Here is a 24,474-nt window from a genome sequence, read left to right as displayed (position 1 = left end):
TTAAGAATTAATCACAAAAAGATGATGTTAATATGAAAATAAGCTTAAAAATGCACCCTATTTTCACAACCAGAGAAATTAAAATAATTTATTAAAAATATCTATAGCATCTAAATCCCCCATGCCAGGAGAAGACATACACAGAAATATTGACAAGATTATGCTATTGAGAGATTATTTTTAGCAATTAAAAAGTAATAATAATAAACATGAAAAAAATATATCTAGTAAGAGTAGCAATCTCAAACATGGAGAAATAGGCCAGAAAGGAACCCAAATATGTATAGAAGACATGATACATCATGTGTATCCATTTCTCAAGAAGTAGTTTTGTTTGGTGGGAATTATGAATCTAGCAATTCAAGACAGAAATACAAAACCGAGAAAATGGATAACATTTGCAACAAGTTGGGCAGTGGTCTCTTTAGATACATGACTTAATAAATTGCAGGAGTTTTATTTTTTGTTTGTTTTATTTAGTTTAAACAATACAGGTCACTAGCATAGAAATCTAGATATAAAAACTATGTTGAGAGATTTATGTATCCTTCAAGCATGACCAGAGTGATCCTCCTAAATCATATATATCATTTCAGCCTTAAAGACATCTGAAAGTGAAGACGTTTTCATAGTCCACTGCTGAAATCTTCAGTTAGGAGCAGATGCTCTGAATCAGGCTGCATGAATTGAAATCCAGGCTCCATCACTGATTGGTGCTAGCTAGGAGACCAGGGACTAATTACTGTTTAATCCTTAGTTTATTCATCTGCGACATGAGGATAATAGTGTCTGATAGCACATGGCTGGTGCATGGTGAACACAGATTAACTGCCGATATTGTGTGGACTTCCCCCTGCATTTTTAGTCTTCTCTTCCATAGTCTTCTAGAAAAAAGCTGTTCCATGAATATACCCCATCATCTCCAACCTTTGTGTCTATAATCTGATGTTTTTAAAGTGAATTGAGGCTTGCTATAATCACAAATAGAGTAAGTAGCAAAACCCAGATTTGAAATCATTCGTTGGCTACCAGACTCCTGCCTTCCCCCACTTCTACCTTCTAACACTCACTTCCATTTTGATGGAAAAACTTGTATCAGAGCAATCTCCTTCCAGGTAAAACTAGGGAAAAATATTTGTTTGAAGGTGCTGGTGAGCTACCAAGTAACCAGGACTTGAAGTTTCAAGATCCTTGAAAGAAGGAGAACTCATTGAACTGAGCTAACCATTCTGCATTGCTTTTTCTCTCAAAGCATTTGCTGTTTCATAAGAGGAACTAAGCAAATGGAAGCCTATTCTACATTCATGGATTAGAAGACCCAATATTACCTCTTCTCCCCAAATTAGCTTATAGATTATTGTAAGCCTAATCAAAACATCAGCATATGTGTGCGTGCGTGCGTGCGCGTGCGTGCGTGTGTGTGTGTGTGTGTGTGTATAACAGGCTGCTTCCAGAATTTATATGAAGACACAGAGGGCCAAGAACACCTAAGGCAATCTTGAATTATAAAATTGGAAGGCTACACTACCAAACAAAGCTATAGTAATTACAAGTGTGTAGTAGTGGTAAGAGAGAGATAAACCAGTGGTATAGAACAGAAAGTCCAGACATGGACTAACACTTGTCCAGTCACCTGATTTATGACAAAGGGGACATTGCAGTACAATAAGAAAAGATTCTTCTCTTTAACAAATGGTTCTGGGTCAACAGGATATTCATATGGAAAAATAATGAACCTTGTCACCTACTTCACACCTTATGCAAAAATTAATTCCAAGTGGATTATAATTATAAATGTGACAGTTAAAATTACAAGGCTTCTAGAGAATAACAGGAGAATACATTAATGACTTTGGAGTAGAAAAAGAGTTCTTAAACATTAGGGTGGAAGTAGCACTAAATAAAAAGGAAAATATTAGAAAACTGGATGATATTAAAACTAAAAACTTTTGTTCATCAAATATACTATTGAGAGTGCGAAAAGCAACTACTAAGTGGGAGAAGATATTTGCAATAAATGTATTTGACAATGAAGTTGTGTCCAGAATGTAAAAGGAATGTGTACAATCAATCAGAAAAAGATAAACAATCCAATGTTTAAAAATGCAAAAAACCTTGAATAGAACTTCAAAAAAGAGGATATCCAAATGGCCAACGAGGATATGAAAAAGGGCTCAGGATCATTAGCCATTATGAAGATGGAAATTAAAATTAGAAAGCAGTAACACTACATTCACTAGAATGGCTAAATCTAAAACACTGACAATATCACATGTTGACAAGGACGTGGAGCAACTGGATCTCTCATACATTGCTGGTAGAAGTGTAATTTGGAGGTTAAGCCATTGAAATTACTAATATCCAACTACTTTGACCTGCAAAAACTATAATTTCCTAAGGTTCAAATGAATACAACTATTTTGGAAAACTTTGTCAGCAATTATTAGAACTTAATATATAAATAGCTTACGATCCAGTAGCAATTTCACTCTTAGGTGTAAATCCAACAGAAATGAGGACATATGGGCACCATAAAACATGATTAGGAATATTCACAGCAGCATTATTTGCAATAGCTAAAAAACTGTAAACCGCTCAAATATCCATCAACAGCTGAATGGAAAAATAAAGAAACTGTGATATATTTATTCAATAGGATATGCTTCAACAATGAAAATGAATAGACTATATCTATAGGTGACAACATAGATGAAAAACACACACATAATATTGAGTGGAAGAAACTGGATACAAAAGAATACAATACAAAAATGTTGTATAAATTTCCAAAAGAGGTAAAACTAATCTATGGTGATAGAAGACAGAATGGTGGCTACCTTTGGGAAGGGGGTATTAATGATTGGGAGGGGCACAAGATGGGGGTTCTGGGGCACAAATGGTCTGTTTCTTGATCTGTCTGCATGTGAAAATCCATCCAACTGTACACTTATGCTTTGTGCACTTTACAAATGTATACATTTGTGAAATGTATACATACTTAAATTAGTTAATTAACATAATTTAGTTAAAAATCAGGGGTGATAGAGAACCCCAGATAGGTTTGTAACCCCAGAATGTTGGGGTGGGAGGGAGAGGTGCCCCAGTTATCATCAGGAAATGACCTAGTAGGTATTTTGAGATGTATCTGCAGATGTGAAGGCATGACCTGTTAAGGCAGAGAGGACTTAAGGACAGCACTTCACCATCCCTCCAAGCTCTCCATGCCTGCATATACTTTGGAGGAAACTGAGATGTTTCCTGAGCTGCAGTGGAGGACTCACAGCTGCTGAAAAGGCCATGTTATTTCCTACTCTTATTCATATCCTGCATGCTACCTGCTCACTGGTTTATGGAAAACACTGAAAACTGAGCCTTCTAAATTTGGCTCTTTGGAGCCCATACATCTTTTCTTCTCCCCCCAAAACTTCGCTTTTGAAAATGAAATTCTTGATTCTCACAATTTTCAGATCCTAATTTGGAAGTTAAAAGTTGAACTGACATCTTTCTTTTCACAGTCAGCTTTAACAATCTTTACTCTCTTCAAGGCAATGACCCTCTGGCTGAAAAGGACAAATGTGATGTACAAAGATGTGGGAAAAAGAAAAACACATTAAAATACTTTAAAATGTTATCTTGACACTTTATATTGTATTTATATTAACTTTCATATTCATTCAATTATAAGCAACAATAAAGTGCAATATAAAATAAATCTTTAATATAGTTGTTTAGGGATGCCAAAACGGCAACAAAAATAGATGGCATTGTATGCCAGTAATATGGCGCCCAGAACAAGGAGGGTGACCTGCCAGTTTTCCATTGTTCTGTGGCCAAGTTTTGGTTTCACACACTGTAAGTGGGTCATTTATAAACCAGAGCATGTTTAGGTATGGACAAAAAATGGAGGGGTACTATATTAATCCTTTTGAGCTACCATAACAAAAGCCCATAGACTGGGTGGTTTAAACAACAGATATTTATTTCTCACAGTTCTGGAGGCTGGGAAGTCCAAGATCAAGATGCTGACAGATTTGGTGTCTGTTAAGAACTGGCTTCCTGCTTTCATAGACAGCCGTCTTCTCATTGTGTCCTCATGTGGTGGAAGGGACAAGGTGGCTCTCTGGTATCTCTTTTATAAAAGCACTAATCCCATTCGTGAGGGCTCTGTTCTCATGACCTAATCACCTCCCAAAGGCCCTATCTCCAAATACTATCACCTTGGAGGTTAGGATTTCAACATATGAATTTGGGGGGACACGTTTAGTCTACAACAGGTGCTGACACTTCAACAATGGTTGAAGAAACTATATGTTTTAGCCCCACCCCCCAAAACCTAAAGAGAACATATCTGTTGACTTCAAATATATAAAAGGTTGTCCCCAGTTAGTATTTAAAATTTTCCTTGAACATGTGTTTTGTTTTGTTTTGTTTTTTGCGGTACGCGGGACTCTCACTGTTGTGGCCTCTCCCGTTGCGGAGCACAGGCTCCGGACACGCAGGCTCAGCGGCCATGGCTCACGGGCCCAGCTGCTCCGCGGCATGTGGGATCTTCCCGGACCGGGGCACGAACCCGTGTCCCCTGCATCGGCAGGCGGACTCTCAACAACTGCGCCACCAGGGAAGCCCTGCACATGTGTTTTGCATTATATTACCTTACGTACATTTTTGGATAAGGATGGATAGGTAAAACATTTCCAAACAAAGACAATACAATTCAATTCCTTACATTGATCAGATCGACCTGTTCAACATACTTCTTTAAGTTTAAAATTTGTTTTTCATTTTCAAATAAAGTTTCAGATCAAATGAAAACAGAGTCTCATTTTATTAAGGCAATTATATGTGTATTGCTGAAGAACTTATTGCTGCAGAAGAGATTACAAAAGCTTGTTTGCTTCTTTTTTTTTGCATTACGCGGGCCTCTCACTGTTGTGGCCTCTCCTGTTGCGGAGCACAGACTCCGGACATGCAGGCTCAGCGGCCATGGCTCACGGGCCCAGCCGCTCTGCGGCACGTGGGATGTTCCCGGACCGGGACACGAACCCGTGTCCCCTGCATCGGCAGGCGGACTCTCAACCACTGCGCCACCAGGGAAGCCCGCTTGTTTGCTTTTTTAAGTGATTTTATATAATAGCTATTTTCTGCCCAGTACAGCACAGAAAATACATCCTTAAAATTTAGTATACAGTATTAGAGACCATTCATTGTCCCTATTTGCTTCAATAAACTTTGGGAAATAAAATATCCATATTGAGTTTTTTTTGAAGAAGCTTCAAAATGAATTGGGGTTAGCAAAACAACAACAAAAATCTATTAAAACATGCATTTACATGATAAAAATAAACCTTTAGCTATCTGAATCATAGAAAATAGGGATTATATTTCTTTTATATGGAAAGAATTCCCCTTTTATGGAAAGAAATATGGATTAGTTACTTGCATTTTTCTAGCTAGTGTTTTATCTCATGAAATTGATCAGATATAAATAAAATTCAAGGATCAAAGAATGGTAGGAGCGGGAACAAGTTTGGTGCACACTCAGCTGAAGTGATCAAAACATAAAACACCTTTGGTTTCACAGGCTTTGCACAAGAACATTAAATAAATCTCCATTTAATAGTAGTTAAATAACATCCACCCTAATGCCCAATTACTTAGAGCAAACTTTCTGGTCAGTACTTTAACAGACATCTCAAAAATACTTGTAACATTCTATTGCAAAATTCTCCTGTTAAAGAGACACAGTGCCTTTAAGGTGTCATCAGTTTAGGTGTTTCAGTTCCATTCCCTCTGTCTGTCCCATCCCATCCCATCCCCCTCCACTTTGTTAAGTTCGTTCCATTCAGGTTCGCTGATTCCTGGCCTTCTACTGTGCACTTTAACATTTCAACATGGGGTGTCCTCTTTAATAGGAAATTTATGGGGCAGGGTTGGGGTATTTGTAGTGTCCAATGTTTTTGAGACTATTTCATCATGAATGCCTCTACTGGAAACTGCAAAGTGGTTTCTCATTTAAACTTCAGCCTGTTTTATCTATTTTATCTCAGGTAAGAAGCAGAGTCCCATTTAAGGAAGAGAAATTTGCTTCTTGTCAAAACTCATTCACTCACATAGCCACAAGTTTTAAAGCCTAATTAGTTTCTTATCTTCTTGGAGCTTAACACAACACAAAGATCTGAAAGGCCCCTAGATACCTTGTAGCAATGGCTTGGGAAAGAGGCTTTAGAATGATTTATTCATTCATTTATTCATCAACACATTATTTTACAGTGTTTATTGTGTTTTGGACACAGTGCTAGATGCAGGGGAAAACAACAGTAAGGCACAAGGTCCCTGACCTCTTCACAATTCCTCAGGTGCATATCATTTCCTTCCCCCCACCTTTTTTTTTCTTTCTTTCTTTCTTTTGGTTTTGAGCTCATATGTAGTTTCTCCTAATTATCAGCTCTTAAGAAATGGGTGGAGGCCCAGATTCCAATTCTGTACAAGGCACGTACATTGGGTGAGACTAGCCATATGCCTCAATTGGCACATATTTCTTTTGTCAAGAAAGGATTTGTTATGTCTTTCATAGAGATTTAAAAAATAGATGCAGTTTTTATTCTATTCCGTGATGGAGATATCACTAAAGTTCATTAAGGAAAATTAACATAGGGCAGTTGACACTGAATTTGGATTTAGTGATGCTATATGACATACAGTCTTCAGGACATAACTAAAAAATTGTTGTTTATCTGAAATTTATCTTTAACTGGGCATTATTTATTTTTTTCTAAATTTGGCAATCTTATTTGGGCATCACAAATTTTATGAAGTGGGTTAGGTCCACAGTTTATCTTTCAGTAGAATCCAGTCCAAACACTGCCAACCAGAAGAGGCCCAGAGATCCTTTAGGATTGAATAGCATATGAATAATACCTGGCGTGTACCAGGCACTCTGTAAATGCCTAATTAAAAAAACCCAAACCTACTAAATAAGACGGTTTCACCTGGGTTAGACTTTGTTTTTCTGAGGTCTGGGCCTTCTCTGGTGAACTCATAAACACATCTGTGGGAGGGATTTCCCTGATGGTCCGGCGGTTAAGACTCCGCTCTCCCAATGCAGGGGTCTGAGTCAGGGAACTAGATCCTGCATGCTGCAACTAAACGAACCAAGAGCTTTTCTATATTTGAGGCTAGAATGAAATTCATAAAAATTAAACTGCTCTGTAGAGGGCACGATGGTGCTTCAGGTGAATCTCTGGGTTCATGGCACAAACACTCTTTTACATAATGCTTATCTCGGAGACTAGAACAGTTCCAAAAGAGCTTCTCTCATTTGCCAAGAAAGATCTATTTTAAAAACCCTTATTAAAAAAAAAACCTATTTAAATATCATGGCAATGATCCCCCCAGGAAAGGTGTAGTATTACAAAGAAAATTGTAAGATAAAAACAGGAAGGGACTCTGAGGGAAAATTCTCTTCCCAGCTGAGACTTTCTGAACTCACGTACCCAATTAACTCCAAAGAGATTCACTACTCAGTATTTTTTAACTTACTTGTACATGAATATTTTACAGTGATTTTAAAGAACAGATGTTCTCATATTTTTCCCTCTTGCAAATAATCTTTTAAAATGTCTTCAATATTCCAAAGTACTTAACCTTTGCTCTGAGGTAATTACAGGTAAACATCTCGTTACCCACCAGGCGGGGTTTTGAAGGATGTTCCTAAATCACCTATGAGTCGTGTTTGAAAGTTTCTGGCACCTGGTAGAGTCTCCCAAGAATAGGATGAGGATTTACTCAACACAAATGCCCAGTAATGTCACTGACAATAGTTGAGACTTCTTTCAAAACTCCCTCAGGACCCAGCTTCACACCAGAAATAAAAGGCAGAAGGTTGAAATCAGCCATGGATGAAAACACAGAAGTAACTGGGGATGACTAGGTTGCAAAAGAGTAATGGAAAGAAGACAGGAGAGCTTTCATTCAAACTCTGAAATGCTATCAAGAGGAAGAAGTAAGGCCAGAGCCAGCATATCTAGGAGAAACTGAAGGAAGGTAGATTTCAGTCTGTGCCAGAGGAGACCCTCCAAGGATGAGAGGTCCCACTTCTCTGCTGAACACAGCGACGGGATTGAAATACCAGCAGGGGAAATGGTCTAGATGAAGCCTGCCTTTGCAGCTCTATGATTCTGTGGTTCACAACAGTAAAGCCAGAATGTGCTATTTCACACCCCAGACACTGAGGATTCCCATTTGAATCTGAGTCTCAGCTCTAGCTGAGTGACCTTGGGTAAGTTGCTGAAGCTTCTCTATCTACAGCAAAGCATTGTTGTAAGGATTGAATAGCATGTGAATAATACCTGGCGTGTACCAGGCACTCTGTAAATGCCTAATTAAAAAAACCCAAACCTACTAAATAAGACGGTTTCACCTGGGTTAGACTTTGTTTTTCTGAGGTCTAGGCCTTCTCTGATGAACTCATAAACACATCTGTGGGAGGGATTTCCCTGGTTGCCCAGCGGTTAAGACTCCGCGCTCCCAATACAGGGGGCCTTGGTTCAATCCCTGGTCAGGAAACTAAGATCCTGCATGCCGCAATGAAGACCCCGCATGCCGCAACTAAGACCCTACGCAGCCAAATAAATATTAAAAAAAACAAATAAAATAAACACATCTGAGGGAGAAAACCGTGGAATGTCCCCGTAGTTTAGTGGGGTTGAAGAGGTGAGCAGCCTGAGCCCTGGTGGGTTCGTGGGAAGATGGCTGCAGATTTCATAGTGGGTAGACGCCTGAACCAGCTCTGGCATTGCACCTCTGGAGCTATGGGGTATTGGAAGGTAAGTGAAAAAGGATTGGGTACTGAAAGTCACGACCTACCTTTCAAGGCCCATTTTGGCCTGCAAGACTTTTCTGCAGGAAATAGTAGCAGCACTAGATAGGGATGCATGGAATGGATGGTAGGGGGCACAGGATAGATGGTGGGGGACACTGGATAGATGGTGGGGGACACTGGATAGATGGTGGAGCATATTGGATAGATGGTGGGGCACTGGATAGATGATGGGGGACACTGGATAGATGGTGGGGGACACTGGATAGATGGTGGGGGGACACTGGATAGATGGTGGGGGACACAGATAGGTGGTGGGGGATACTGAATGGATGGTTATTTCCAGTGTCCATGCAAGAGAGCCACACGGGATTTTTCCTACCCAACAAGAGTTTCAAAATGTGGAATCTTTTGCAGTTTTCATACAATCTAGGGGAGGGGAGGGAGCTGTTAGGGTAAGATACTGGACCTCTTGCTTTTGGTGGATGTGACCATGAAACAGTTTTACCTTAATTTGCAGAATATATAAATGTGTCCTTCCTTGCATCCCTAGAGTATGCAGCACTTCTGCTTTTCCCTGGCACTTTCCCACATCAGCACTCTGTCCTCAGTGTCTCTTCCACTCAGCCTCAGCTTTCTCAGAACAATCTCTCTTTCTCCTCACTCCCTTCAGACTGCAGGTATCTGTCCTGGGGCTGCACTTATGTACTATTTACACTTTTTTCCAATATTATAGGGAGTTAGGAAAACATCAGGGAGGAAATATTTTTTGTCATAATACTAACTTTTTGTCTTTACATAGTTCAAAAAAGGCAACTGAGTTAAGCACGTTGCCTGCTTAGGCTTCAGTTGTCAACTCCTTGAAATGCAGGGATCAGAATCTCTAAGATTCCTCTGGTTCAAAAGTCTTGTGATCTTTGAGATAGTTGGAAAGTGCTATTTAATCATATTTATAGTCACAGTGGCAAAAATGGAACTGCCATGGTGTGTCTGGATATCGTGACTTGTGTAGTAGACCTTTCATGTCAATGGCTGACCTTGGGAAGAGGGCATGTTGGCCTGGGAGAGATACAGGCTTTATTCTCTTACTTAAAAGCACTTCAGGAGAGATTGATCTCTAACCTCAAATTGCTTAAAGATATAGGCTCAGGGTCAGCCCTCACCTCTCAATCTGCAGCTTCCTGGAAAACTTATTCAAAGCCAAATGTGAAAACATTTTTGATTTAACAAGTAATCACCAACGGTGTAATCATTCTTATAAAGTACTCCCATGGTCCCTTCCATTCTCTACCAGAATCCTCAATATCTTTATGCATAAAATGGAGGTAATTGTTGGAAGGATTATTGGGAGGACTGGATGAGATAAGGTTTTAAAAGTTTCCTCTCACAACTGCTGTGAATAGGAGGTTCTTAGTAAATGGCAGCCTCAGCAGAAGTTATTGCCATTGTGCCTAGGCTCTCACATATGCTGTTCTGTTCACACCAGTGAGGTTATGGCTTTATCCTCCCTCCTATTATTCTGGATCCTGAAAGTGTCTTTTTTGAGGAACCAGATTTCCCAGCTGTGAACACAGTGAATCCAGGGGGAATTTTCTATCCAGTGATCCATTTCTTTGGAACTCCATTTGCATGATTTTCCATATTTAATGACATTCCACCAGCAGGATAAACATACATGCAAGGTTGAACCATCTTTTCTTTCCCCTTGGATCAGGAACCCAAGAAAACAGGTGCAGGAAGCAGGTGGGAACTGTGGTGAGCAGAATGCTGCTATGCCATACTTATCTTGCTCAATGGCCCCACAGGGATGTGGGTGAAAGAAATAAGGGGCCCTTCAGCTAACGAGGGGCTCATCTCTGTAATATATAGTGTGTCTACAGAGAAGGGGCATGGTGGAATGCCTACATGCAGTTCTCCCAGAAGCCCTTTCAATCAAGACCAGAAAAAGGCAGTTTCCATGGCAGTGGTTGAGAGTTGTGAGGGGAGCCACATTACCGGTGGTTTGTGTAGAGATTCAGGACGCATGAACAATGTGGGAACCGTTCTTTAGAGATTTAGGGCATACAGTTTGGCCCTGAAGGGAAAGAACTAATTACGTCTCGGACAAGTGCAGTTTGCTCTTCTGGCTAGAGGAGAAAAGGAGAGGGCCCAAATAATATCTCTTTGACCTCTTTTAGAGAATAGGAGAGTTTCCAGATTGGATGAGAGAAATGACAGAAAAGAATGAATGAAAAGACTTCCAAAGAGATAAACAGAAATCAAGGTTTAGAGAGGGGCAAATGGATGAATGTGGCATTTTAAAATGTATGTACACGTACCCTCACCTTATTCCATAGCGTGCTTTGAAAGACTTTGCCGAAGTACACACAATACAGAAGGTTAAGAAATGAGTGAAGGGGTTGGGTTTTAAAAGGCATGTAGGGCTCTGGCTAAAGATTGTAGCCTAAGGGCATTTTTAGTTCTTGCTCTCCTTACAAACCCACTGAAAACAACAAGAAATTTTTTTAAAAGAGGGAAAAGACCCTTCATCTTCAATAAAACAAGGAAAAGGCCACAAACTATGAAGCATACCTAGCAAATACTGTGAAATCTGGAGGAAAATGAGAGAGGAATGGGGACTGCCTCAGGGCTTGAGCAAGATAGACATTTCCTAAATGTGAGGATTCCCATCCTGAAAGGGTCTTTTGGTTAGAATGACCTCGTCCAGGGCTGGGTGGGTCACAGATGGATAACAGTGTCCCTGGAGAGGACCAATGCATCCCTGGGAACAATTGGGAAGTTGGTGCTGAAGGCAAATCTCATGGGTCTACCATTCCCACAACCGGAGGCTCACTTCTGATCACGCCCAAGGTGGGATGGGTGCAAGGAGGCTGAGGAGGCAGCATTTGCTATTTGCCAGAGAGCCTGTGGCTTAAAAGGCTTTCCACGAACAGTATTGGCTAAAAATCTGAAGGGAAATACACATCCAAGTGAAAGGGAAATAGCGAATTTGATGAAAGGGGTTTTGTGACAAGAAACATGAATCAAAGTTTCACCCCCCTCCCCAGCACACCTCTCCTGCCCCTCCCCAAACAAAACTTCAATAAATAGCTAATCTCATTAAAAGCCAGTAAGGAATACAAAATAATCCACATAAGACTTAGGTTAGATCCTGCAAAGACAGAAGGCATATGACTTATAAAAGAGGCAAAAGCCTAAGAGACATCTTGATTATGTTTGAAATATCCAAGATGTTTCACTCTGGTGTGTCTGGTGATGCCAAATTAAAGCATTATTTCTGTTGTGAAAAAAATAGACTTGGTCATGGACTTGAGTTAGCCAAGTAAATATTTTCTTGGCAGTGCACAACATCAGTGCAAAATGCCTATTATGCACTGACTGTAATTATAACATTCAATTAACGTTCTTAAGTGATTATCATTTCTGGCCTGGTGGTGGTTGGGACTTGAAAGATATGAGCTCTGCCTGATATCTTTGCCAGGAAACCACTATCTGATATTTGAGTTTGGAGATTTGATGTGGACACACTGGTACAGAGGATGGAGGGGATGTGTAAGTCGTGGCAAGTTTACATCACAACTCATTATGACTTGTTATCCAATCTTTTCAGTGAAACTGATTTTACTAAGGTTAAAAAGAAAAGTCCAGTTTCCAATCCAATAGGCACTTTTCAGTATTAGTTTACTTGACTTATTTCTGGGATATGTGGGGTTTTGACCATTCTTCTCCAGAGGATTAGAAAGATAGTACAGAAAGTAAGGTCTATGTAGAGAACACATTAAACCTCTCCTCAACACAGTAGGGCAGTGATTTATTGAGTGCCTGTTATGAGCAATTTGTAATTATTTCTCAAGTTTACAACCATGCTGCAGAAAAGCTGTCATCACTCCCATTTTACAGATGAGAAAACTGACCTAGGTTAAGTCATTGGTTCAAAATCAAACAGATAGTAGTAATTGGAGGAGCTGAGATTCAAACCCAATGATGAGAGAATGAGCCAATTAGCACTGAAAGAGTCATAGTATTGAGCATTCCTCAGTCAGAAATGCTTCTTGAAAGAAACCTACCTATTTAAAAGCTTTGGTGGGGTTCAAGACGGAAATATGAATACACACATTTTACTCCACTCTCTGGCAAAATATCATTAAACGGGCCAAAGGAACATAATTAGAGGTGAGAAAATAAATATGCAGGAAATAGGGAGTGGTGCTTTCCACTTCCTAGAAATGACAAGTGCTTCCTGCAGGATGCACTGGGGACATACATGCATGGACTGAGCAGGTCGGTGGGGCTGACCAAGAACACTGGTCACATTCCATCACCGTCTCCTGGCTCAATGCTGGGCTGGAGGTGAGAATGAGCCATGGAACCTCTAGATGTTTATCAGAGCAAGACATCTACCCAGGTGCACTTGCCTGCCTCATTCAACCTGCATGGTGACCGGGTGAGGCAAGGACCCTATTTCACCAGCTTCTAACACAGCCTGGCCCCAAGAAGGGACAGAGTCAGGGCTTGACTCTCCTCTGGTATTCATCCCATTTATGCCTGGGAGGCCAACCGCTTACTCAATTGGTGCAAAGGAGTCCAAAGAGTCCTTGTCTTCTAGGATTCTCAATCTTTTGTGGAGTGCAGAATAAACTGAGCTCTGACAAATGGCAGGGAAGCCCCCAAGGGCAGGGCACGCCCAGAGGGAGTGACTCTGTGTGTGAGGGAAAGGGGCCTCCTGGGAAAAGGTGCCACTGTGCTAGGCTGTAAGTAACTGTGACCCTGAGTGGAGGGAAGCTCTGAATGAATGGGAGTATACGAAGAGGACACGAGTTGCTGGGACAAGGGAAGCAAGTACTTGAGAAAAGGGGAGCGACTGGGCAATACTCCACACCCACGCATACCCTGAGGGGGCACACTTCCAGGCGTGTGAGGGAAGTTTGCTGAGAGGTGCGTGAGCAGGAGCGTGGTCTGAGCAGTGTTTTCCCATGCTTTGGAAGGTTCTGGGATATTCCTGAGTGCCCTGGCAGGAGTCATCATGGGAGTAGTTCAGGGGAGAAGTAGGGATTGCAGCTCTTTATGGCAGAAGGAAACTTCCTATCAAGACAGGGATAATGTAGCCTTGTACTGTATCTGAGGTGGTGGATTATGGTACACCCCAGGGTCTCAACAAACAGGACGGAAAAGGAAAACAGTCCTGCTAGTACTCACTGAGCACCAGTTTCCCCGGTTGTAAATGGGGAGGTGTAATATATCCTCCATCATGTGGTAACTGTGTAATTGAGCCTGGCATGTACAATATAAACTCAGCAACTATAAATGGACTCATTTTTTTGAGCTATTCGTGTTCCAAATCCAATGCTTCTTCCTCTATTCAACAATGACCTCTTCTGGGAAAGCAAACAAGCAGAGAAACAAATTTAAATTTCTTTTGTATAACATCTTAAAATTTGCCAATTTCCTTCTTCCTACATCTTTGGCCATGCTTTCTCATGCCATCTCATTCCACGGTTTTGTACATGTTATTCCTTCCGTCTGAAACACCCTTCCTTGTCATCTCCCCAAATGACTTATCCTTCAACACTCAGCTCAGTTGTCACTTCTGCCCCTGCCTCTGGTCTGCACGTCCCTCCATGATTCACCCTCTCATGGTGTACCTTCATCCCGGATCACAACCATCTAGACATCAGTCTCCCTCACTAGACTGTGAGCCCCTGAAGACGGGGTCTGTGTTTACTTTCTTTTTTTACCCAGCGCCCAGAATGTAGTAAATCTGAGCAAAGGTTTATTGAAGATTTGTCTTGAAGGAGAATCCATGACATATTGGAAGAAAATGCATTTTTAACCAATCTTGGCATTGAGTCACTGTGCACTCAAGAAAAAAAAAAAAGAGAGAAGTTCTGAAATTAGATAAACTCTCATGATTCATTCATTTAAACAATTTTTACCCCTGAGGACTTCTTTATTGGGCATTGGTCCAGGATCTGGGATGCAAAGGTGAGAAAGAGAGTCAGTCAGTCAGTGTCTGCACCCACACCAAAAGAGTGTGACATCAGGGCTCCACATCAGGTATTCAGAGGGAGGAGCCACGGACCTTTCACCCACAGTGAGGTGCTGGGATTGTCTTCAGATACCTGAGGCTTGTAGCTGTCCTCTGACACTGTGTCGTAGACTGGATAGGAGCGTAAAGAGCTGTTGGATTCGGGCCCCTGTAATATGTGTAGAAATAGACGTAGAAAGAGCAGCAGCGGTCCAGGGGTCAGGAGACCCAGGTTCTTGTATGAGGCTTGCTATCAAAAGTTGTGTAACTTTGGGCAACCTGCTCCCTCTCCTTTGAGAGAAGTTTCAAACTTTTGTAAGTTTCTGCTTATACAAAAAGGGGTGGGATGAGATCATCTAAGGTTCGTTCCAGAAAGCTTCGGTCTACGACAGCTTGAAGCAGGTCCTGAAATCCATCGGCAGCAGCGCTTTGATTGCAAAGAAACCCCGTGGCCTGCAAATTGGGCCTTCCCTGTTCCCAGCTGTGCGACTGGCATCTCACCAATATGGTCACAGCATCTGGTTTAGAGCAGCAGTGCACAGCCTTGGAACTGTCAAACCTTTACTGCTGATCAGTTAAAGCCATCTTAATGTCTAAATGAAAGTCCATGAACTAGACCAACCAATTGGCCTCAGAAAGGAAGGGGAGGAAATCTGAGCACAGGGAGGTGAGTCTGTTTATTTGTTTCTTAATTCTAATTAGAGAAAAGAAAAGAGTGCCAGGAGTCTTTAGTGATTCACATCTTAATAGCCTGGTTATAATTTATTAATCCCTTTCATCAAATTTTCAACATCCCTTTCCCCAGGAGTCTGAGTGACTCAGATGTATTTATTGTTTGTAGGTGGGGTATCATTAAATATTTGGCATCTCCTAAAGCTGGTTGGGAAACTGGATTATATACCACGTGAAGGCAAACTATTTCTGAAGGGAGAGGCATGAGTAGGTAAAACATTGGGCAGAATGAGTGATACGTGCAGACACACATAGGTTTATTCTTTCAAATATTGATGACCTCATATCTATCTCTAATACTGACAATGCAAGTCTGCTATTTTACTTTCTCCTGTAATTTTCCCTTACTGGCCGATCCAGTGATTCTCCTTAAAGTGGAATACCAGCACTAGTGGTAAATGTATCATGCTTTTAAAAAATTATATATATTATATGTAGTGTGATGATTACCACAATAAAGTTAGTTAACACATCCATCACCTCAGATAGTATCCTTTTTTTTTTTGGTGGTGAGAACATTTAAGATCTACTCAGAAAATTTCAAGTATGCAAAACACAGTATTGTTACCTACAGTCACCATACTGTATATTAGATCCTCAGACCTTGTTTATTTTATAACTGAAAGTTTGTACCCTTTGACCAACATCTCTCCATTTCTCCCATCGCCCCAGCCCCGGGAACCACCATTCTACTCTGATTCTATGAGTTCAACTTTTTTAGATTCCACATATAAGTGAGATCATCAGTATTTTTTGCTTTTTGCCTGACTTATTTCACTTAGCATAATATCCTCTGGGTTCATCCATGTTGTCGGAAATGGTAGGATTTCCTTCTTTTTTTTTTTAAGACTGAATAATATTCTATTGTATATGCATACAGCACATCTACTTTATCCATTCATCTCCTGATTTCCATATCTTGGTTCATGTGAATACTGCTGCAATGAACTTGAGAGTATAGACATCTCTTCAAGATAGTGATTTTGTTTCCTACAGCTATTTACCCAGAAGTGGGATTGCTGGATCACATGGTAGTTCTATTTTTAATTTCTTGAAGAACTTCCATACTGTTTTCCTTAATTGCTGTACCAGTTTATATAACCACCAACAGCAAGCAAGGGTTTACTTTTTGCCACATCCTTGCCAACGCTTGTTATCTCTTTCTGTTAACGGCCATTCTAACAGGTATGAGGGGATATCTTGTGATTTTGATGTTCATTTCTTGATGATTAGTGATGTTGAGCACATTTTCATGTACCTATTGGGCATTAAGAAATCTTCTTGGACAAGTGTCTATTCAGGTCTTTTGCCTATTTTTAAAGTTGGATTTGTTTTTTATTTATTGAGTTGTATGAGTTCCTTACATATATATATATATAAAAATATATAAATATATACTTTTTTTTTTTTTTTGGCTGTGCTGGGTCTTCGTTGCTATGCGTGGGCTTTCTCTAGTTGTGGCGAGTGGGGGCTATTCTTTGTTGAGATGCGTGGGCTTCTCACTGTAGCGGTTTCTTGTTGCGGAGCATGGGCTTTAGGTGTGCGGGCTTCAGTAGTGGTGGCATGAGGGCTCAGTAGTTGTGGCGCACGGGCTTAGTTGCTCTGGGGCGTGTGGGATCTTCTCCGACCAGGGATCGAACCCGTGCCCCCTGCATTGGCAGGTGTACTCTTAACCACTACACCACCAGAGAAGTCCTATATTTTGGATATAAATCCCTTATCAGGTATATGTTTTGCAAATATTTTTCCCATTCTTTAGGTTGCCTTCTCATTTCATTAATTTTTCCTTTGCTGTGCAGAAGCTTTATTTTTTCATGTAGTCCCACTGTTTACTTTTGCTTGTGTTGCTTCTGCTTTTGATGTCATATCCAAAAAACTATTGCTAAGACCAATGTCAAGGAGGTTTTCTTCTATGTTTTCTTCCAGGAGTATTCTTTTTTAAAGATTTTTATTTATTTATTTATTTATTTTGGCTGCACCAGGTCTTAGTTGAGGCATGCAGGATCTTCGTTGTGGCATCTTTTAGTTGCAGCATGCGACTTCTTAGTTGCAGCATGTGGACTTCTTAGTTGCAGCATGTGAACTCTTAGTTGTGGCATGCATGTGGGATCTAGTTCCCCGATCAGGGATTGAACCAAGCCTCCAGGCCGCCTGAATTGGGAGCGTGGAGTCTTACCCACTGGACCACCAGGGAAATCCCTCTTCCAGGAGTCTTATGGTCTCTTACATTTAAGTCTTTAATCCATCTGAGGTCTGTAACTTAGGGATTCAGTTTTATTCTTTTGCATGTGAATATCCGGTTTTCCCAGCACTATTTATAGAAGAGGCTATCCCTCCTGCATTGTATATTTTTGGTGCCTTGTCAAACATTAGTTGACCATATACATGTGGATATTTTTCTGGGCTCTCAATTATGTTCCATTGGTCTGTGTCTGTTTTTACACCGGTATGATATTTTGATTACCGTAGCTTTGAAATATAGTTTGAAATCAGGAAGTGTGACACCAACAGTTTCATTCTTTCTCCTCAAGATTGCTTTGGCTATCTGGGGCCTTCTGTGGTTCCATATGAATTTTAGAATTGTTTTTTCTATTCCTATGAAAAATGTCACTGGAATACTGATAGGGATTGCATTGAATCTAGATTGCTTTGGGTAGTATGGGCATTTTAATAATGTTAATTCTTCCAGTCCACGAACATGGGATAACTTTCCATTTCCGTCTTCTTTAATTTTTTCATCAGACCTTTCACCTTCTTGATTAAGATTATTCATAAGTATTTTATTTTAAATGAGATTTTTTCTCTACTTGCTTTTCAGATAGTTTGTTGTTAGTGTATAGAAGTGCAACTGATTTTTGTTATGTTGATTTTTTATCCTGAAACTTTACTGAATTTGTTTATAAGTCTAATACTTTTTGGTGGAGTCTTTAGAGTTTTCTACATATGAGATCATGTCATCTGCAAACAGAAAATTTTATGTCTTCCTTTCCAATTTGGATATCTTTTACTTCTTTTTCTTGCCTAATTGCTCTGGCTAGGACTTCCAGTACCAAGTTGAATAGAAGTGGTGAGAGTGGGCACCCTTGTCCAGTTCCTGATCTTAGAGAAAACGCTTTCAGCTTTTCATTGTTGAGTATGATATTAGCTGTGGGCTTGTCATATATGGCCTTTATTATGTTGAAGTATATTACTTCTATATCTAGTTTTTGAGAGTTTTTATCATGAAAGAATGTTGAATTTTGTCAAATGCTTTTTCTGCATCTATTGAGATGATATGATTTTTATCCTTCATTTTGTTGATATGATCTATCATATATATTAATTTGTATATGTGGAAATGTCCTTACATCCTAGGAATAAGTTCCATTTGATCATAATCCTTTTAATGTGCTGTTGAATTCAGTTTGCTAGAGTTCAGCTGAGAATTTTTACATCATGTTCATCACGTTTATTAGCCTGTAATTTTCTTTTCTTATAGAGTCCTTATCTGGCTTTGGTATCAGAATGATACTAGCCTCATAAAATGAGTTTGGAAATGTTTCCTCCTCTTCAATTTTGGAAGAGTTTGAGAAAAATTGGCATTAATTCTTGTTTAAATGTTTGAATTATTTAGAATTCACCAGTGAGGCTGTCTGGTTTCTGCTGGGAGGTTGGGAGGTTTCTGATTACTAATTCAGTCTCCTTACTTATTATTGGCCTGTTCAGATTTTCTATTTCTTCATAATTCAATCTTAGTATATTGTATGTTTCTAGGAATTTAAGCATCATCTCTTCTAGATTATCTAATTTGTTGGTGTATAATTATTTATAGTAGCCTCTTATGATCCTTTGTACATCTGTGGTATCAGTTGTAAGTCTCTCTAATTTATAATTTTATTTATTTGGATCACTTCTCTTTTTCTTCTTATTCTAGGTAAAGGTCTGGTAGTTTTTATTATCTTTCAAAAACAAACTCTTAAATTTCATGGATCTTTTCTACTGTTCTCCATTTCACTTATTTCTGCTCTAATCTTTATTATTTCCTTCCTTCTATTAACTTTGGGCTTAATTTGGTCTTCTTTTTCTAGTTCCTTGAGGTGTAAATTTAGGTTATTTATTTGAGATCTTTTTCTTTTTTTCTTAATGTAGGTATTTATAAATATAAGTTTTTCTTTTAGAAGTGTGTTTGCTGCATCCCATAACTTTTGGTATGCTGTGTTTCCAGTTTTGTCTCAAGATATTTTTTGATTTTCGTTTGATTTCTTTTTTAACCCATTGGTTGTTTAGGAGTATGTTGTTTAATTTCCATGTATTGTGAATTTTCCAATTTTCCTCCTGTTATTGATTCATACCATTGTGATTAGAAAAGATACATGATATGATTTCAACCTTCTTGAGTTTGTAAAGACTTATTTTGTAGCCTAATATGTGCTCTATCCTGGAGAATATTCAGTGTGCCCTTAAAAATCATGTGTATTCTATCTATACACGTCTGTTAGTCTCATATGGTCTATAGCATTGTTTAAATCTGCTGTTTTCTTATTAGTTTTCTTCTGGATTATCTATCTATTGTTGTGAGTGGGATAATGAATTCCCCTACTATTATTGTATTGTTTTTTTAATTTCTCCTTTTGGTTCTGTTAATATTTGCTTTACATATTTAGGTGATCTGATGTTGGGTGACATAAATATTTACAGTTGTTATATCCTTTTCATGAATTGGACCCTTTGTTATTATACAACTGACCCTTGAACAATGCAGGTGTTAGGGGCACCAACCCTCTGTGCCATTGAGAATCCACATATAACTTTACAGTAAGCCCTCCATATCTGCAGCTCTGCATCCACAGATTCAACCAACTGTAGATCATGTAGTACTGTAATGTATTTAGTGAAAGAAATGCACATATAAGTGGACCCATTCAGTCCAAACCCACGTTGTTCAAAGGTCAACTGTAGGGCTTCCCTGGTGGTGCAGTGGTTGAGAGTCTGCCTGCCGATGCAGGGGACACGGGTTTGTGCCCTGGTCCGGGAAGATCCCACATGCCGCAGAGCGGCTGGGCCCGTGAGCCATGGCCGCTGAGCCTGCGTGTCCGGAGCCTGTGCTCCACAACGAGAGAGGCCACAACGGTGAGAAGTCTGCGTACCGCAAAAAAAAAAAAAAAAGTCAACTGTATAATGACTTTTTTTGGTCTCATGATCATTTTTGACTATTTTGACTATACCATATCAGACTATTTTGTCTGATATAAGTATATCTATTTCTGATCTATTTTGGTTCCCACTTGCTTGGAATATCTCTTCCATCCCTTCACCTGTATGTGTCCCTAAAGCTACAGTGAGTTTATTATAGACAACATACCATTGGCCTTGTTTTTTATCCATTTGGCCATTCTGTGTCTTTTGACTGGAGAATTCAGACCATTTATGTTTAAAATAATTATTGATAGGTAGGACCTACTATTACATTTTGTTCATTGTTTTCTGACTGTTTTGTAGTTTCTTTCTTCCTCTTTTGCTGTTTTCCTTTGTGATTTGATGACTTTTTGTAGTGGTATGCTTTGATTCCTTTCTCTTAATCTTTTATGTATCTACTACAGGCTTTTCCTTTATGGTTACCATGAAAATTACATAAAATGTCTTATGGTTATCCTGCTTTAAGCTGAGAACAACTTAACTTTGCATACAGAAACTCTATATTTTTATTTCTCTGCCCCCTCAAATTTTAGATTATTGACATTAAAATTTATGTCTTTTTATATTGTGTATGCAATAACAAATTATTGTAGTTATAGTTATTTTAATACTTTTTTAACTTTTATACTAGAGTCGAAAGTGATTTATGGACCATCACTACAATATTAGAGAATTCTGATTTTTTTTTTTTTTTTTTTTTTGCGTTATGTGGGCCTCTCACTGTAGTGGCCTCTCTCGTTGCGGAGCACAGGCTCCTGACGTGCTGGCTCAGCGGCCATGGCTTATGGGCCTAGCCACTCCGCGGCATGTGGGATCTTCCCGGACCGGGGCACGAACCCGTGTCCCCTGCATCGGCAGGTGGACTCTCAACCACTGCGCCACCAGGGAAGCCCGAGAATTCTGATTTTGATTATATATTTACCTTTACCAGTGAGTTTTACACATTCTTATGTTTGTCTGTTTGTTTTAAAAGATTTTTTGAGGTGGACCATTTTTAAAGTCTTTATTGCATTTCTTACAATATTGCTTCTGTTTTATGTTTTGGTTTTCTGGCCGTGAGACATGGGATCTTATCTCCCTGACCAGGGATCGAACCTGCACCCTCTGCTTTGGAAGGCGAAGTCTTAACCACTGGACTGCCAGGGAAGTCCCTACATTCATATGTTTTTATGTTGTTAATTAGTGTTCTTTCATTTCAGCTTGAAGAACTCTCTTTAGTACTTCTTGTAAGACAGGTCTAGTGGTGGTGAATTCCCTAAGCTTTTGTTTGTCATGCTTTTATTTATTCTGTTCTCTTCACCTACAAAGAACCAAAATATGTGGCAACATTATTAAGGCTCTATCATTATTACAGAGCAGGAATGGACCTCAGGAGTTATTTTAAAGATGAGGCCTGGAATGAAATGATTCAGAATCATAATTCTAAAGACGGAAAGGGACCTAGTGTGTCTATCCTCTTTTGAGACTATAAACTCTTCTACAGAATTTCCAATAAAAGTTGACCTATCTTGGGTAGTCTCCCTCCAGAGACAGAGAGCTTACCATCTTCTGAGGCAGTCTTTCCACCATGAGAGCTTGACTATTAGAAAGTTCTTCCTCAACCAGCTAATATCTTTCTCCCTTTAGCTTCTTCTCTGTGTTTTTCAGTTTTCCCCCTGGTGAGCAATAGCAGACCCAGATGGTGGATGGACCCAGAGTGGGAAGAATCCTGAGAGAAGGACAGCCAAGTTTGACACAAACACCAGCAATCCCAGGTATGTCTGCTTCAGATGGGATAATTCCCTAGATACAGTGGATATTAACTAATCATATGGCTTGCTCTGATTAGAAAAAGGGATCCCTTTGTCTAGCCTAGTTTACTGGAATTCTATAATTGATTTTAGTGCTAACGTCTTGGCCAATAATGCCATATTTTGGTGCTCTTGAGCAGGTCTGTCTTCTTTGGACTTGAGGGAGAAAGTAATTGGGCCAAGGCAAAATTTAGGGTATATCTGGTTCCCCTGGCCAAATCCCATTTTCATATCACCTTCCAAACTTATAACTTCTGATATAGCAGATATTGACACTCTAGACCCTTCAGCTCACATAAATTAACCTTAAACTTACACACTGCATCCTTGGGCTCACACTGCACCTTCTCAGCCTCCTTTCCTAGCTACCAGATGCTTTCCTGGCCTCATATCATGGCATCATCCATGTTTTTGGGCCCTCCATTTCTGAGTTCCTCCCCTCCTTATAAAGCGGAAGCCCTTTAACGTCTTTGGCCCAACATTTATTTACATGGCTCAGGGCCTAGCCAGCACCCCCAGCTTTCTTATCTACTAAAGTTTTCCTTGGAAAACAGGGTCTTCAGCATCTTTATTGGCATATCTGGAAAATGTACACATTCACAACACAGAGTTGTTTTTTCCTTTCCTACCAATAGCCAATGTATAAACCTAACTTACCAGAATCTGCAAATCCTATATTTTTAGTTGTTTTTAATGATGTGAACCAGTTACTTCCCAAGAGCTATCTCATCCACACTGTTCCACTGTAATGGTAAGGTGACCATTTTCATGGGAGGAACTAGGAAGCATACCCATTGCCTAATTTCTAACCATCCTGAAGATAGCTTGCCAAAAAGCCTCAAGATTTCCTAATGGTTGGATACACCACATCTGGAGTCTGTGTACATCTTAAACCCAGCCAACTGATGAGCAAGCATGATGTGGAGAAGCTCACCCAGGCCTCCTGAATATTTGTAAAGAAAGAAATAATGAAAACCTCACAAAGTACAAATCCTAGGAGGCAAAGTGGCTAACATCTAACTTTCCATTTATGTTTCAAAGCACTCACTTGAACAGTGGGGTTTAGGATGGAATTTGTATTGAATTTCTTACTAACGGATCTTTAGAGAACATATGCACTGCCTGCTGTTGTCCAGATATTTTCTCAAGAAAGTTACCTTCCTGTCTGGTACTTTCCAGTACTTATTACTTTGGCCAAAAATCAAATCAGGTAAGGGAAGATTTGGCCTTCAAGTGACATCTGTCATTATTATAATGATAATAGTGATAGCTAACTACACGGCAGTTACCTGAGTCCCAGGCATTTTATACGCATTGTCTTTAATCCCTCCATCTCTAGGAAAATATGTATTATTGGTGATAGTAATAAGATGGCAAGATATTTTGCTGAGATCTCAAACCTATGGGTCCTTGATCAACTGCCCACCTCAGTCTGACACCAGTCCTGCTAGCTCCATGAGCAAGGTAAAAATGGACAAAGCTAGTCAGAGGAAATATGTTTATAGCTACAAAGGGAGCTTTGGTACCAACTCTTCCCACACTGGTGAGATACGTTAGACTACGTCTAAGGACCAATTTTCTGCTACTGGATGGACAAAGTCCTACATGAAAAACCATCCTAGCTCATTCTACGAGCTATCATTCTCACGAGCAGAAAGAAGAAAGAACACACCCAAGGGAAAGAGCATAAAGGGAAAGAGTGTCTTCCTAAGATCTAGTGCAATAGGCTTATATCTCCCACCCTACCCACCCTTACAAATTTAATGGTAGGAGAGAGCAGTCTCAGAAGCTAGAACAGCTTCCAGAACTTCCTGGCCAACCAAAGTTACAGACATAATCAATCCAAAAAGGAAAAGGATCCAATAGGGCGTGCCATGTGGAAGGAATAATGTTTTAAGTTCTTTGTTCCTCCTTCTGAAAGCTTTTCTTGTTAG

The 24,474-nt window shown here is 39.8% G+C and overlaps 1 long non-coding RNA gene across 2 annotated transcripts in view; it reads right to left on the bottom strand.

Annotated features, from left to right (window-relative positions):
* The window catches only part of LOC137227638 (uncharacterized), a 619,814-nt gene that overhangs the window by 119,238 nt on the left and 476,102 nt on the right, over positions 1-24,474 (bottom strand). The window lies entirely within an intron of this gene.

Source organism: Pseudorca crassidens, chromosome 7, assembly GCF_039906515.1.
Source record: "Pseudorca crassidens isolate mPseCra1 chromosome 7, mPseCra1.hap1, whole genome shotgun sequence".
Classification (NCBI taxonomy): Eukaryota; Metazoa; Chordata; class Mammalia; order Artiodactyla; family Delphinidae; genus Pseudorca; species Pseudorca crassidens.
This window is presented reverse-complemented; position numbering and strand designations above follow the sequence as displayed.